The 16,789-nt window shown below is 42.5% G+C and overlaps 1 protein-coding gene across 6 annotated transcripts in view; it reads right to left on the bottom strand.

The window, feature by feature from the left end:
- Window positions 1-16,789, bottom strand: part of SPTB (spectrin beta, erythrocytic) — a 135,764-nt gene that overhangs the window by 81,738 nt on the left and 37,237 nt on the right. The gene's annotated exons all lie outside the window — the stretch shown is intronic.

Here is a 16,789-nt window from a genome sequence, read left to right as displayed (position 1 = left end):
TTCCTCTGTCTGTCCCTTGAATGGTGATGTTCTCCAGAGTTCCATCCAGGGCCCTCTCCACATCTTCCTGTCTACACACTCTTCTTAGGCCATCTACTTCCCTCCTATGACATGAATTACCATCTCATGATACTCGCTTCCAAGTCTTTCTCAACTCCCATCTATCACATCCAACTGCCTTCTGAACATCTATCTGGGAGAGCCACAGGCCCCTCATACTCAATATGACCCCCGAATGAATCTGTCACCATCCCTGTCCCTGACCTTCCTGTATGTCCCCTGTCCATTAATATCCCAATGGCCCAAGCCAAAACCTGGGGTCATGCTTACCCTTCTCCTTCTCTCCCGGTATCTCATCAGTTCAGCTCCCCCTCAATGTCTCTCGAATCTCTATTCTCCGTCTCCACTTCTTCCTCACTCTAGCCCCCATCATTTCAAGTCGAGTGGTTTCTTGTTGATTTCTTTGTATCGGTATTTGCTCTTTTGCCTACCATCCCAACCCATGCGCTATACTGTGGCCAGAAGATTATTTTAGAATACAAATATGATAATATCACTTCTGTACTTTAATAGCTCTTCTCTGTCTCAGAAGAAAGTTTAAAGGCTTAATAAATCAGTCAAAGATCTTCATGATCTATCCTCTCCCTGAACACCAATTCCATCTAACCCTTCATCTCTGCCATAAAGAACTCCATTCAGATCCCTGGCTCCCTCAGGCCATGCTCTTTACATATGCTGTCCCTTAAACCCAGAAAACCCTCCCTCATTTTCAGATTAATTTCTTATCCTTCAAAACTCATCTTAAGGCCCTGGCCGGTTGGCTCAGTGGTAGAACGTCGGCCTGGCATGCAGAGGTCCCGGGTTCAATTCCCGGCCAGGGCACACAGGAGAAGCGCCCATCTGCTTCTCCACCCCTCCCCCTCTCCTTCCTCTCTGTCTCTCTCTTCCCCTCCCGCAGCCGAGGCTCCGTTGGAGCAAAGATGGCCCGGGCGCTGGGGATGGCTCCTTGGCCTCTGCCCCAGGCACTAGAGTGGCTCTGGTCACAACAGAGCGACGCCCCGGAGGGCAGAGCATCGCCCCTGGTGGGCGTGCCGGGTGGATCCCGGTCGGGCGCATTCGGGAGTCTGTCTGACTGTCTCTCCCCGTTTCCAGCTTCAGAAAAAAAACAAAAACTCATCTTAACCTTTACTCCTTCAAGAAGCCTCCGCATCTCCACCAGCATCCCCAGGGGTGGTGGGGGTGCTTCTTCTAGGTTCCCATCACACTCAGTGCTCATTTTCATCAAAGCGCTTAACCACATTGTAGGATGAAATCATCTATTTCTCTTGTCTTTTCCAGTTGACTGTAGGTTACTTAAAATCAGGGATGTCCTAATCCATTTTTTGGTCCTAATCACCCAGCACAAGGCCAGGTACATGAAATGAGGCTACAAAATGTTGAGCAAATGGATGAGAACTGAGAAAGGCAGCACTGCTCCTTAAGACGATCGCAGTGGCTCCCACCGAGGACACACTATTGGAGGTGAATTTGAAGGTCAAGGTGACCCGGGGGCTAGAAACGTGGCATGCAGCAGTAATGCCATGGATGCAGGCTGGGCATCAATGCCTTAACACTGCCATGGTTGCCCCTGCCGCTTCAACCACCCATTCCTGCCATCTCTCTCTCTCTCTCTCTCTCTTTTTTTTTTTTTTGGCTAGACTGTCATGGCAGAAGGAATGGGCAGTGGTCACAGGGTCCAAGCTCTTATAAATGTCTACAAATCTTGAAACCACTCAGAGCAGCTCAGACTCAGCTCACGCCTTACTTTCCTCACCCACAACACTAAGGACAGCAGCAGCCTCTCGCCCGGAACCCTTCCCGATGGGGAAGCCCTACCCCACTTAGCCCAGAAGCCTTTTCATATTTTATTTCTTGTGTCACAGAAATGTCAGTCATAGAATGGTTTCTCTCCATACATCTCTGACACACACGAGAGAAGGGCTATTTTAAAACTTGAACCTATAAATAATATATAAGTTACGGTGCCAATTTAGTTATTCATTCATGTTACAGCTTTTAAAAGTATTAGATTAAAATTAATCTTTAAAAAGTTGCTCAGGCCCACAGGACTCTTGAGGGAACAGGGGCTGGCCAGAGGATTTCCCATGGCTGGCCAGGGCACAAGCCTGATGCAGCGGGCCGTCCTGCAGACACGCAGGACGCTGTGGGAAGGGGCAGCTTCGGCTCGTAGCAAAGGCCTGGATAGCTGGTTTCTGCTATGCACACTTCCCAGGCTGCAGAGAGAGTGCCCCCTCAGCCACTGGCATCTATTCAGCCCCTTCTCCCTGGGCTCAGCTGATGGGGAAGCACTGAGGGCTGGTTCATGCAGCCGCCCCGCTGCCCACAGACCTCAGGAAAAACGCTTGGCTCACCACAGGACTGTGTAGCCAAGTCTGGAATTTACTTAGCCCTTTATGAATACTGACCCATTTAATATACACCCATACTCACAAACTGTTAGATATTATTGCTGTTATTATGGCTGCTATTATTATTCCTGCCCAAACAGAAGACCTGGGTTGAGATCCTAACTCCTGTACTTAGCAGGTGTGTGTTCTTCTATAAATCACTTGATCCCTCTGTACCTCAGTTTCCCCATATGAAAATGAGGGAAACACCTTGTGCTTCTGAAGCAGAGACTGCTTTGGGCATACCAATGTCTGAATTCTGCTCTTTCTACGCATAGCCTGGAGGTGTCTTCCTGCCGAACTGTAGTTTAGGTATGGCTGCGTGACCGAACGAGCAGAAATGATGTGCACCACGTCAAGGTCTTAGCCATAAAAACATTCCCCAATTGTGTTCTTCTTTCTCCTACCTTCCTAGAATCTAGATTTCCTGGATAACTGTGGGGGAGCAAAGTCTCTCTCTCAATCTATACCCATTTACTCATCTATGATGTGATCAAGAAATAAAATTTGAATTTAGCCTGCCCAGGTGATGGCGCAGTGGATAGAGCATTGGACTGGGATGCAGAGTACCCAGGTTTGAAACCCCGAGGTCACCGGCTTGGGGTGGGCATGGGCTCATACGGCCTGAGTGAGGGGTTGCTGCTGGCTTGAGCATGGGATCGTAGACATGACCCCATGGTCACAGGCTTGAAGCCCAAGGTCGCTGGCTTAAACAAGGGGTCACTAGCTCTGCTGTAGCCCCCCCCAGCCTCCCATCAAGGCACATATAAGAAAGCAATCAATGAACAACTAAGCAACGAAGAATTGATGCTTCTCATCTCTCTCCCTTCCTGTCTATCCCTATCTGTCCCTCTCTCTGTCAAAAAAAATTGTTTTTGATTTTACAGTTAAAAAATTTTTTTTTTTTTAATAAATGAGAGGCAGGGAGGCAGAGAGACAGACTCCTGCATGTGCCCCAACTGGGATCCACCTGGCAAGCTCCCTACCAGGTGATGCTCTGCCCATCTGGGGCTGTTGCTCTGTTGCTCGGCAACCAAGCTATTTTAGTGCCTGAGACAAGGCCATGGTGCCATACTCAGTACCCAGGGCCAACTTGCTTGAATGAGCCATGGCTTCAAGAGGGAGAGGGAGAAGGGGTAGGGAGTGGGGAGGGGGAGAGAGGAGGGGAGCAAAAGAGAAGGGGGAAGGGTGGACAAGCAGATGGTCTCACTTTTCCTGTGTGCCCTGATTGGGAATCAAACCCAGGACTTCCACACACTGGGCCAATACTCTACCACTGAGCCAACTGGCTAGGGCTTATAGTTCTCTATTAGAGCAGTTAGGGTACCAAAATTAATATACCCACCACTTACCATATATAGCTGTTGTAAAGATTAAATAAAGATATATGAAAATGATGCATAGTACCATGTAGCCCTAAGGTATTGTTATTTAAAATAATATACACTATCTTTTAGTATCAGGTTTCGTGGGTCTACTTAATATGCACACTCTCATAGCAAAAATAAAATAACATGCAGTGGGTGGAGTCTATTGTCACTACTCTATTGCCCCTTCTGTAACTCCCCTTCCACCCCTCCATCAAGCATCCACGCTCTCCCAGCCTCCCTTGATGCTAGGTTCCTCCATTCAGTTGAATGATCCAAGAGGGGCTCATTCAGACCTACCCTGCAAAACCTTCTTTAAATAAATCTGACTTTAATCATCCAATTTCTTATCACCATAAATCCCTTAAAGGGAAGGATGCCATTTTCACCTTGGAAGTCCTCGCATATGATAGGTGCTCATTAGTACATAATAATTGGGTAGAACAAACATTGAGTATCTATTTTTCCAAGGGACCAGAGTATCCCTTTCAGGGAACACGTAGTAATAAAGGCTTTGGGGAAATATAACACCTTACTCAAAGGAAGGATATAAAAGAGTTAGTTTAGGAGTCGAACCAGGCCAATGGGTGAGAAATGGTTGGTCAGGCAGGCTACTCAGCACATTCAAATCATGAAGGGAGGCAGCTGTCTATCGCCACCTACAGGGAAAGCCAGCTGTGCCTAGACAGTCCCTGAAAACTGTACACTTAATTCAATGCATAACTTGGGACTGACCCTGGGCAGGGGGAAGGAGCTGTCCAAGGTTAAAGAACGTGGTGACAAGGATGTCAGAATGAAACCGGTATTTCCTGCCTTCTAGAGTTATACTTAGACCTCTTAGCCTCACTGCTGGCCTGGCTATTCCCAAGGGCTTTGAGGAGTTTGCCAACCCCTATTCTAGCATCTGTAGTTGACTACAGAACCAAGACAAGCATTCACACGTAGGTTGGCTCTATTTATTTATTAATTCAATAAATTTTTATTGGACAACAGCACCGTCCCAAACCATGAAATACTTATGTATAAATATAATAGATTATGTACAAGAGCTATCAGCTGAAAACTACAAAATACTGATGAAAGAAATTAAAGATCTATATAGGTTTGACCTGTGGTGGCACAGTGGATAAAGCATCGACCTAGAATGCTGAGGTCGCCGGTTTGAAACCCCGGGCTTGCCTAGTCAAGGCACATACAAGAAGCAACTATGAGGTGATGATTCCTGCTCCTCCCCTCTTCTCTCTCTCTCCTCTCTCTAAAATAAATAAATAAATAAATAAAATATTTTTTAAAGGTTTAAATAAAGAGTGCTATACCATGCCCATAGAATTGAAAATTTTTGTAATATTAAAATGTCAATTTCACCAAACCGATCTATAAATTTAATACAATGCCATTAAAAATCCCCACAAATTTTAAAAATATAAATCCACAGGTTGACTCTAAAATTTGTATGGCAAAGCAAATAGAAGAGAAAAAGTATTTTAAAAAGAAGAACAAAACTGGAGGACTTACATTATCTTATTTCAAGACTTACCATAAAGCTACAGTTATCAAGATAGTACAGTATGGCAAAAGGATAGACATATAGGTCAAAGTAACAATAAAAGGTTGAAAATATTTTTCAAATGATTTTCAACAAAGGTACAAAAACAATTTAACAAAGAATAGCCTTTTCAACAAATGACACTGGGCAACTGGACTTCATATAAAAAAGACAATGAACTTTGATCCATACTTTGCACCATATACAGAAATTAACTCAAAACAAATTATAGACCTAAATGTCAAACCTAAAATGATAAAAACTTCTAGAAAAAAACAGGAGAAAAATCTTAGTGACGTTAAGTTCAGCAAGATATTTTAGATAGTACACCAAAAGAATGATCCATAAAAGATCAGGTAGTATAAAAGAAAAATCTGATAAATTTGACTACCAAAAGTAAAAACGTGTGCTCTTCGAAAGACACTGTTAAGAGAATGAACATTAAGCAGAGTGGAAGAAAGCACTTGCAACACATGTGCCTGATGAACGGCTTGTATCCTGAATATAAAAAGGACATCGATCAGAAAACAAAACCTCAATTTATTTATTTATTTATTTAAAGATTTTATTTATTGATTTTACAGAGAAGGGGGTGGGGAATGAGAAGTAGTTGCTTCATTCTGGCTGCTCATTGGCTGCTTGTCATATGTGCCCCCATCGAGCAAGCCCAGGGCTTCAAACCAGCAACCTCAAAGTGTTCCAGATTGGTGCTCTATCCACTGCGCCAGCACAGGCCAGGCCAAAACCTCAATTTAAAATGAGCAAAAGATTTATACACGTGTTTCATTTCAAGAAGAGATATAGGAGTTACAAGATACAAAATCAACATACAGAAATCTGTTGCATTTCTATATCCTAATAACAAACTATCAGAAGAGAAATTAAGAAAACAATCTCACTTATAATTGCATCAAAAAGAATAAAATAGCTAGGAATAAATTTAACCAAGGAGGCTGAAAGAACTGTACACTGAAAACTATAAGACATTGATGAAAAAAATAAAAGATAACACAAATAAATAGAAAAGCTCATGGAATGAAATAATTAATATTAAAATGTCCACACTACCCAAAGCAGTCTATAGATTCAACATAATCCCTATCAAAATTCCAATGGAGCCTGACCAGGCGGTGGCGCAGTGGATAGAGCATCAGACTGGGATGAGGAAGGACCCAGGTTCGAGACCCCAAGGTTGCCAGCTTGAGCACGGGCTCATCTGGCTTGAGCAAAAAGCTCACCAGCTTGGACCCAAGGTTGCTGGCTCGAACAAGGGGTTACTCGGTCTGCTGAAGGCCGCAGTCAAGGCACATATGAGAAGGCAAGCAAGGCAATCAATGAACAACTAAGGTGTCGCAACGAAAAACTGATGATTGATGCTTCTTATCTCTCTCAGTTCCTGTCTGTCTGACCCTATCTATTCTTTCTTCTCTCTGACTCTCTCTCTGTCCTTGTAAAAAAAAAAAAAAAAAAAAAAAAAAGAAAGAAAGAAAAGAAAATTCCAATGGCATTTTTCACAGAAATAGAACAAACAATTCTAAAATTTATGTAGAACTGCAGAAGACCTTGAACAGCCAAAAGCAATCTTGAGAAATAACAACAAAGCTGGAGGCATCACATTTCCTGATTTCAAACTATACTGTGAAGATATAGTAATCTAAGCAGTTTGCTACTGGCATAAAAAAAAGACACATGGTGGCCCTGGCCAGTTGGCTCAGTGGTAGAGCGTCGGCCTGGTGTGCAGAAGTCTCGGGTTCGATTCCCGGCCAGGGCACACAGGAGAAGCGCCCATCTGCTTCTCCACCCCTCCCCCTCTCCTTCCTCTCTGTCTCTCTCTTCCCCTCCATAGCCGAGGCTCCATTGGAGCAAAGATGGCCTGGGCGCTGGGGATGGCTCCTCGGCCTCGGCCTCTGCCCCAGGCGCTCGAGTGGCTCTGGTCACAATAGAGCAATGCCCCGGAGGGGAAGAGCATCGCGCCCTGGTGGGCAGAGCGTCGCCCCCTGGTGGGCGTGCCCGGTGGATCCCGGTCAGGCGCATGCGGGAGTCTAGTCTGTCTGACTGTCTCTCCCCGTTTCTAGCTTCAGAAAAATACAAAAAAAAAAAAAAAAGACACATGGGCCTGACTTGTGGTGGCACAGTGGATAAGGCATTGATCTGGAGCATTGGGGTCACCGGTTCAAAGCCCCAGGCTTTCCCAGTCAAGGCATGTACAAGAAGCAACGATGAGTTGATGTTTCCTGCTCTTCTACCCCTCCCCTCCCATTTTTCTCTCTCACTCTCTCTAAAATCAATAAATAAAATCTTAAAAACAAACAAAAAGACACAAATAGATCAATGGAACAGAATAGAGATTCCAGGAATAAACCTAAACATACATGGTCAAGTAACTTACAACAAAGGAGCCAAGAATATACAGTGGGGAAAGGACAGTCTCTTCAGTCCATGGGATTGGATAGCTGCAAAAGAATGGAACTGAACCACCACATAAACCATATACAAAAATTAACCCAAAATGTGTTAAAGAAGTAAATGTAAGGCCCCAAACCATAAAACTCCTAGAAGAAAACAGGCTAGATGGTGATGAAGGGAGACTTGACTTGGGGTAGTTGAACACACAATGCAATATACAGATGATGTACTGTAGAATTGTGCACCTGAAATGTGTGTAATTTATTAACCAACGTCACCCCAGTAAATTCAATTAAAAATTTATATATATATGTGTGTGTGTATATATATATATATATACACACACACATATATATATATACACATATATATATATGGCAAACTCAACATCAGTCTTGGTGATGAGTTTGTGGATTTGACACCAAAGGCAAAGGAAATGAAAGCAAAAATACACAAATGCTCTATATCAAACTGAAAAGCTTCTGCACAGAAAAAAACCCACACAAACAACAAAATGACAAGGCGACCTACTGAACAGGAGAAAATATTTGCAAATCATATATCTGATAAAGTGTTAATATTCAAAATATATGATATTAAAAACTCATAAAACTCAACAGCAACCCCCCCCAAATATTATTAAAAATGGCAGAGGACTTGTATACACATTTTCTGAAGAAGACATACATACAGACAATAGATACATGAAAAGGTGCTCAACATCACTAGTTATCTGGGAAACCACAAATCTAAACCACAATGCTATATCCCATTAGAATGGCTATTACAAAAAAAAGTAGAAAAAAAGAGAACCCTTGTTCCATTTGGTGGGAATGTAAATTGGTGCAGCCACTATAGAAAAATATATGGAGGTTCCTCAAAAAATTAAAAATAAAACTACCATATGATCCAGCAATTCCACTTATGGGTATTTATCCAAAGAAAACACTTAACTCAAAAACATATATGTACCCCTATTCTTACTGTAGCCTCATTTACAAAAACCAAGATATGGGAACTACCTAAGTGTCCATCAATAGATGAATGGATAAAGAAATGTGAGACAGATATATAATCACATACTATTCAACAATAGAAAAGAATGAAATCTTGCCACATGCAACAATATAGGTGGAACTTGAGGGCATTTAGATAAGTGAAATAAGCCAGAGAAAAACAAATACTATATTACCTTACTAATATGTGGAATCTAAAACCAAAACAAAAAAACGAGCTCACAGACACAGAGAACAGATTGGTGATTGCCAGAAGCAGAAGGAAGAGGGGCAAAATGAGTGAAGCGAGACTAAAGGTACAACTTCCAGTTATAAAATAAACAAGTCATGGTGACATAATGTACTGCATGATGACTGTAGTTAATACTGTATTACATATTTGAAAGTTGCTAAGAAAGTAAATCTTAAAAGTTATTATAAGAGCCTGACTGGTGGTAGTGCAGCAGACAGAGCACAGACCTGGGATGCTGAGGACCTAGGTTCAAAACCCCAAGGTCGCCAGCTTGAGTGCAGGCTCATACAACTTGAGTGCAGGCTTATACGGCTTGAGTGCAGTCGTGGAATCATTCAAATGATCCCATGGTCACTGGCTTGAGCCCAAAGGTTGCTAGCTAGCTTGAAGCCTAAAGTTGCTGGCTTGACCAGCGGGTCACTGGCTCAGTTGGAGCCCCCCAGTCAAGGCACATATGAGAAGCATTCAATAAACAAGTAAAGTAAAGTAACTATGAGTTGATGCTTCTTATCTCTTTCCCTCCCCTCCCCTCTCTCTCTCATACACACACACACACAAAAGTTATTAGAAGAAAAAATATTTTGTATGTATGGTGATGGATGTTAACCTGACTTATTGTGGTGATCGTTTTGTAATATATACAAATATTGAATCATTATGTTGTACAACTGAACTAATAGACTAGATGTCAAAATTCTCCAATTTTAAAAAATATATGGATGGCAAATAAGCACATGGAAAGATGTTAAATTCCACTTGTCATTAGAGACATGCAAATGAAAACCACAATAATATACCACTAAACACATATTAGAATGGCTTAAAAAATTGATGGCTTCACAGGTGAATTCTACCAAATATTCAAAGAAGAACTAACTCCTATCCTTTTCAAGCTATTTCAAAAAATTCAAGAGGAAGGAAGACTTCCAAGCTCCTTTTATGAGGTGAGTATAATTCTGATTCCAAAACCAGGCAAAGACAACACAAAGAAAGAAAATTATAGGCCAATATCCCTGATGAATTTAGATGCTAAAATCCTCAATAAGCCTGACCAGGCAGTGGTGCAGTGGATAGAGCGTCGTACTGGGATGCAGAAGACCCAGGTTCAAGACCCCGAGGTTGCCAGCTTGAGCGCGGGCTCATCTGGTTTGAGCAAAAAGAAAAGCCCATTAGCTTGAACCCAAGGTCGCTGGCTCCAGCAGGGGGTTACTCAGTCTGCTGAAGGCCCACGGTCAAGGCATATATGAGAAAGCAATCAATGAAAACTAAGGTGTTGCAACGCGCAATGAAAAACTAATGATTGATGCTTCTCATCTCTCTCCATTCCTGTCTGTCTGTCCCTGTCTATCCCTCTCTCTGTAAAAAAAAAAAAAAAAAAAAAAAAAACCTCAACAAAGTATTAGTAAACTGGATCCAGCAATACATAAAAAAAAAATCATACATCATGATCAAGTGGGATTTATTCTGGGGAGGCAAGGATGGCACAATATTCATAAATCAATGTGATTCATCACATAAACAAAAAGGAGAAAAGCAACATGATAATTTCAGTAGATGCAGAAAAAGCATTTGATAAAATCCAGCACCCATTTATGATCAAAACTCTCAGCAAAGTGAAAATACAGGGAACATACCTCAACATGATAAAGGTCATCTATGCAAACCCACAGCCAACATCATACTCAATGGGAAATAATTAAAAGCAATCCCCTTAAGATCAGGAACAAGGCAGGGGTACCCCTTTCACCACTCTTATTCAACATAGTACTAGAAGTCCTACCCACAACAATCAGACAAAAAGAAGAAATAAAAGGCATCCAAATTGGAAAAGAATAATTATCATTATTTGCAGATGATATTATACTGTATATAGAAAACCCTAGGCCCTAGCCGGTTGGCTCAGTGGTAGAGTGTTGGCCTGGCGTGCGGAAGTCCCAGGTTCGATTCCCGGCCAGGGCACACAGGAGAGGTGCCCATCTGCTTCTCCACCCCTCCCCCTCTCCTTCCTCTCTGTCTCTCTCTTCCCCTCCCACAGCTGAGGCTCCATTGGAGCAAAGATAGCCCGGGCACTGGGGATGGCTCTATGGCCTTTGCCTCAGGCACTAGAGTGGCTCTGGTCACAACAGAGCAAAGCCCCAGATGGGCAGAGCATCGCCCCCTGGTGGGCATGCCGGGTGGATCCCGGTCGGGTGCATGCGGGAGTCTGTCTGACTGCCTCCCCGTTTCCAGCTTCAGAAAAATACAAAAGAGAAAAAAAAAGAAAACCCTAAAGTCTCAGTCAAAAAACTACTGGACCTGATCAATGAATTTATCAAGGTGTCAGGATATAAAATTAATACACAGAAATCAGAGGCATTTTTATATACCAACAATGAACTGTCAGAAAGAGAAATTAAGGAAACAATCCCCTTCACTATTGTAACCAAAAAAATAAGGCCCTGGCAGGTTGGCTCAGTGGTAGAGCATCGGCCTGGCGTGCAGGAGTCCGGGGTTCGATTCCCGGCCAGGGCACACAGAAGTGCCCATCTGCTTCTCCACCCCTCCCCCTCTCCTTCCTCTCTGTCTCTCTCTTCCTCTCCTGCAGCCAGGGCTCCATTGGAGCAAAGTTGGCCCGGGCACTGGGGGTGGCTCTATGGCCTCTGCCTCAGGCGCTAAAATGGCTCTGGTTGCAACAGAGCAATACCCCAGATGGGCAGAGCGTCGCCCCCTGGTGGGCATGCCGGGTGGATCCCGGTCAGGCGCATGCAGGAGTCTGTCTGACTGCCTCCCCATTTCCAACCAGAAAAATACAAATAAATAAATAAATAAATAAATAAATAAATAAATAAATAAATAAAATAAAGTACCTAGGAGTAAATTTAACCAAGGAGATTAAAGACTTGTACCCAGATAAAACATTAATAAAAGAAATCAAGGAAGATACAAACAAGTGGAAGCATATACCGTGTTCATGGATAGGAAGAATAAATATCATTAAAATGTCTATATTACCCAAAGCAATTTATAAATTCAATGCAATACCAATTAAAATACCAATGACATACTTCCAAGATAAAGAACACATATTCCAAAAATTTATATGGAACCAAAAAAGGACACAAATAGCCTCAGCAATCTCGAAAAAGAAGAACAAAGTGGGAGGTATCACACTTCCTGATATCAAGTTATACTACAAGGCCATTGTACTGAAAACAGTGTGGTACTGGCATAAGAACAGGCATATAGATCAATGGAACAGAACAGAGAACCCAGAAATAAACCCACACCTTTATGGGCAATTGATATTTAACAAAGGAGGTAAGAGCATACAATGGAGTAAAGATAGCCTCTTTAACAAATGGTGTTGGGAAATTTGGACAGCTACCTGCAAAAAAATGAAACTAGACCACCAACTTACAGCATTCACAAAAATAAACTCAAAATGGATGAACTCTTAAATGTAAGTCGTGAAACCATAAGCATCTTCGAAGAAAACATAGGCAGTAAGCTCACCGACATCTCTCGCAGCAATATATTTGCTGATTTATCTCCACGGGGAAGTGAAATAAAAGACAGGATAAACAAATGGGACTATATCAAACTAAAAAGCTTTTGTACAGCTAAAGACAATATGAACAGAATAAAAAGACAAACATATTCAATAATACATCTGATAAGGGGTTAATAACCAAAATTATAAAGAACTTGTAAAACTCAACACCAGGAAGACAAACTATCTAATCAAAAAATGGGCAAAAGAAATGAATAGACACTTCTCCAAAGAGGACATACAGATGGCCAAAAAACAGATGAAAAAATGTTCAACATCACTAATCATTAGAGAAATGCAAATTAAAACCACAATGAGATATCACCTCACACCAGTCAGAATGGCATTCATCAACAAAACAACACATGATAGGTGCTGGCGAGGATGTGGAGAAAAGGGAATCCTCCTGCACTGCTGGTGGAAATGCAGACTGGTGCAGCCACTGTGGAAAACAGTATGGAGATTCCTCAAAAAATTAAAAATGGAACTGCCTTTTGACCCAGCCATCCCACTTTTAGGAGTATATCCCAAGAACACCACATCACTGACTCAAAAAAAGAAATGCACCCCCATGTTTATGACAACATTGTTCACAATAGTGAAGATCTGGAAACAGCCCCAGTGTCCATCAGTAGACGAGTGGATTAAAAAGCAGTGGTACATATATACAATGGAATACTATGGGGCCATGAAAAAGAAGGAAATCCTACCTTTTGCAACAACATGGATGAACCTGGAAACTATTATGTTAAGTGAGATAAGACAGGCAGAGAAAGAAAAATATCATATGACCTCACTCATTTGAGGAATCCAAGAAACAATGAGAACTGAGGAACGGAATTGAGATAGAAGAGGGATCAAAGGGACCAGAGGAAAAGAGGACAGAGGGAAAGGGGATGATAGGATGGGATAAACCTGAAGGGAAGGGGGGAGGGCGAGGTTGGGAAGGGGGCAAGGGAGATGCCTGGTCAGTTGAGGGGAATATGGGGGAGAGGGGGAGGTATTTGGGGTGACAATAGAATCTATGTAAACACAAAAAATTAAAATTTAAAAAAATTGACAATAACAAGTGCTGGTCAGGATCCGGAGCAACTAGAACTCTCAAACATTGCTGGTTGGAAGGCAAAAATAGCACAGCCACTTTGGGACACAGTTTCTTATAAAATTAAACACATTCCCTATATGACCCATCAATCAATCCCACTCCTAGGTATTTTTACCTAAAATTCAGGTTCACACAAAAACCTCTGGGCAAATAATTATAGCTGCTTTTTTTCATAATGACCAAAAATTGGAAACAACCTGTTCATTTACTGATGAACAGATAAACTAACTGTGGTATATCCATGCAAGGAAATACTCAGTGATAAAAAGAATTAATATGAACACAACATGAATAAATCACAGCTGCACTATGCTAAGTGAAAGAAGCTAAACTCAAAAGGCTACATACTGTATGATTCAATTTAGGTAACATTCCAGAAAAGGCAAAACTGTAAGGACAGAAATCAATAGTTGCAGGGGCTAGAGTTGGAGAAAGGAGCTGACAACAAAGGGGCATGAGGGAATTTTGGGGGTGACTGTGGTGGTGGTTCTATTCTATGCATTTGTCAAACCAACGGAAACGTACATTAAAGAGTCAATTTTATTGTATGTAAAGTATACTTCAATAAATACTGAAACAAAATATTAAAACTAAAAACAAATAAAGGGGCTAAAAGCAGGCCCTGGCTGGTGGCACAGTGGATAGAGCATCATCTCAGAGTGCCAAGGTCACTCATTCAATCCTTGGGTCACCTGCCTGAACCTGAAGTCACCGGTTTGAAAACCATTTGGGGTGCCCTGGCCGGTTGGCTCAGTGGTAGAGCGTCGACCTGGCGTGCAGAAGTCCCGGGTTCCATTCCCAGCCAGGGCACACAGGAGAGGCGCCCATCTGCCTCTCCACCCCTCCCCCTCTCCTTCCTCTCTGTCTCTCTCTTCCCCTCCCGCAGCCGAGGCTCCATTGGAGCAAAAGATGGCCCGGGTGCTGAGGATGGCTCTGTGGCCTCTGCCCCAGGCGCTGGAGTGGCTCTGGTCGCAACAGAGTGACGCCCCAGAGGAGCAGAGCATCGCCCCCTGGTGGGCAGAGCGGCGCCCCCTGGTGGGCATGCCGGGTGGATCCCAGTCGGGCGCATGTGGGAGTCTGTCTGACTGTCTCTCCCCGTTTCCAGCTTCGGAAAAATACAAAAAAAAAAAAAAAAAAAAAAAGAAAGAAAACCATTTGGGGCTCAATACCAAGGCACTGGCTCGATTCCAAAGGTCACTGGTTTGAGCCCTGATCAGGGCATATATGAGAAGCAATCAATGGCACAACTAATGGAACAATGAGTTGATGCTTCTCTCTCTCCCTCTCTTCCTCTCTCTTAAAAAAAAAAACAAGAAGAAGAAGACTAAAAACATATATTTTTGAGTACCTACTATCTGGCAGTCCCTTTGTTATGAAATACTCTGATAATAATGATGTAGGATAATTATTACAACTCATTTAAAAATAATGAAAGAATTTTCTCAACAAAGTTACTATAACATCATAGATATAAATAAGGTATAGACAAGGGTTTTGTCTTCAGGTTGCCTAAGACAGGGAGATAAGTATGATACAACAAGAAAGAATTATCTAAGTGTCAAAGGAGATGCATAAAGAAAATGCCATGGGATTTCAGAGGCAAGAGAGAATATTGAAAGCTGAAAAACCAGAGAAGTCTTAGTGGAAGAGACAGCATGTAAGCTGGGTGCTGCTGACAGGGAATGATGATCTCATTGTCCTTATAAACAATGTTTTATCAGAAAGTTTACTCATGCAGTTTTTGTTTTTAAACTAATGACCCTGTGAGGCAGGTGGGGGAGGTACTATACTATTGATCTCAGTTTCAGTTAAACAATCTAAGTCTTAGAGATCAAGTTCCCTGCTCAACATTTGGGTGGCAAAGCCAAGGTTGAACTTAGGTCTTCTGCAAGTGTGATTCATCCTCTGCTCCATGGTACACCCACCCAGAAGAAAAGTTCTTTCTTCTATGACATAGAGAGAGACTACTAATGGTCCCTTTCTACTTTAGGATCTTTTCAAGAAAATGGGCTACTTCTTGCCTTTCTGGCCATCGAGAATACCCCACAAGGTGTTTATTTGAGTCTCTCCTGCAGATGGAAACGAGAGCCAGCAGAGTAGATTCTTTTTTAAGGCATTTGTTTGAATTCACAGTGTCATGGTCTCAAAGTATCTTTTACAAACACTAAAAATGCAAAAGGCGCAAAATTTACAAGGATAATATCGAGGGCCTCAAATGTATGGTCACACGCATAACACTGAAATTGTTTAAAATGCACCCCAGACGTTGCAGGGCAAATTAAGGAAGCTGTATTTTTAGTGGGGATCAGCTCCCCTAAAGAACTCAGGCTATTTCAAGAAGCCTCCTTGTGACCTGAAGGAAAACATCTGTTCACACGCTTCACATGGCTGACCTGTGGCCCACAGAGCCCTTTCTTCATCATTCCTTCAGCATCTGGGAGTTTATCCGACACACGCTTACTGAAATCCCTACGCTTGTCTCCATCTAACCACCAGGCTAAAGATCACTTTTCCGTAGGAAAGAAACATATTACCACGAGATTACAGGGCCTCTACATTTTGCTGCTATCTCTAACCTTTCTGTCCATCGTCGCATTAAAAAATAATAAGATATCATTATAAGCATCAATTTAATCAACCAACTATTTCCTGAATAAATACTGTGAATGTGCTCAGAATGAGACGGTCCTTTCCTCAAGGAGCCTACAGGCAGTCAGGTAATTTAAACGTTCCTCAGCACAACTGGAGAAACTGCTTTCCTCCTTTCTGTGTTTCTCAGCTGGAGAACAGGGCATAAATTTCTCCAGCTAGTAAGCGGTTGTCATCAAATATTTATTGAGAGCTTACCTTGCTCTAGGCACTAGACTTTACAGACACCTTTGCCTGGAATCCCTAGAACAACCCTGTGGGGCAGCCACTTTCATTATACTTATTTTGTAGTTGAGGAAACTGAGGCTCAGAGGGCTTGGTGATTTGCCACAGTCCATCAGCCAGTAACCGACAGAGCCAGGATTCAAACACGGGCAGTCTGGCTGAAAACCCCTGCCCTTCACCACTGTGACCACAGCCCTGCCTGACCCAAGCCCTCTGCAGGAAGGAATGTGGAGATCAAAGACCTGGGGTGCTTATAAACAGAGTTTA

The sequence above is a fragment of the Saccopteryx bilineata genome, chromosome 4 (genome assembly GCF_036850765.1).
Source record: "Saccopteryx bilineata isolate mSacBil1 chromosome 4, mSacBil1_pri_phased_curated, whole genome shotgun sequence".
NCBI lineage: Eukaryota > Metazoa > Chordata > Mammalia > Chiroptera > Emballonuridae > Saccopteryx > Saccopteryx bilineata.
This window is presented reverse-complemented; position numbering and strand designations above follow the sequence as displayed.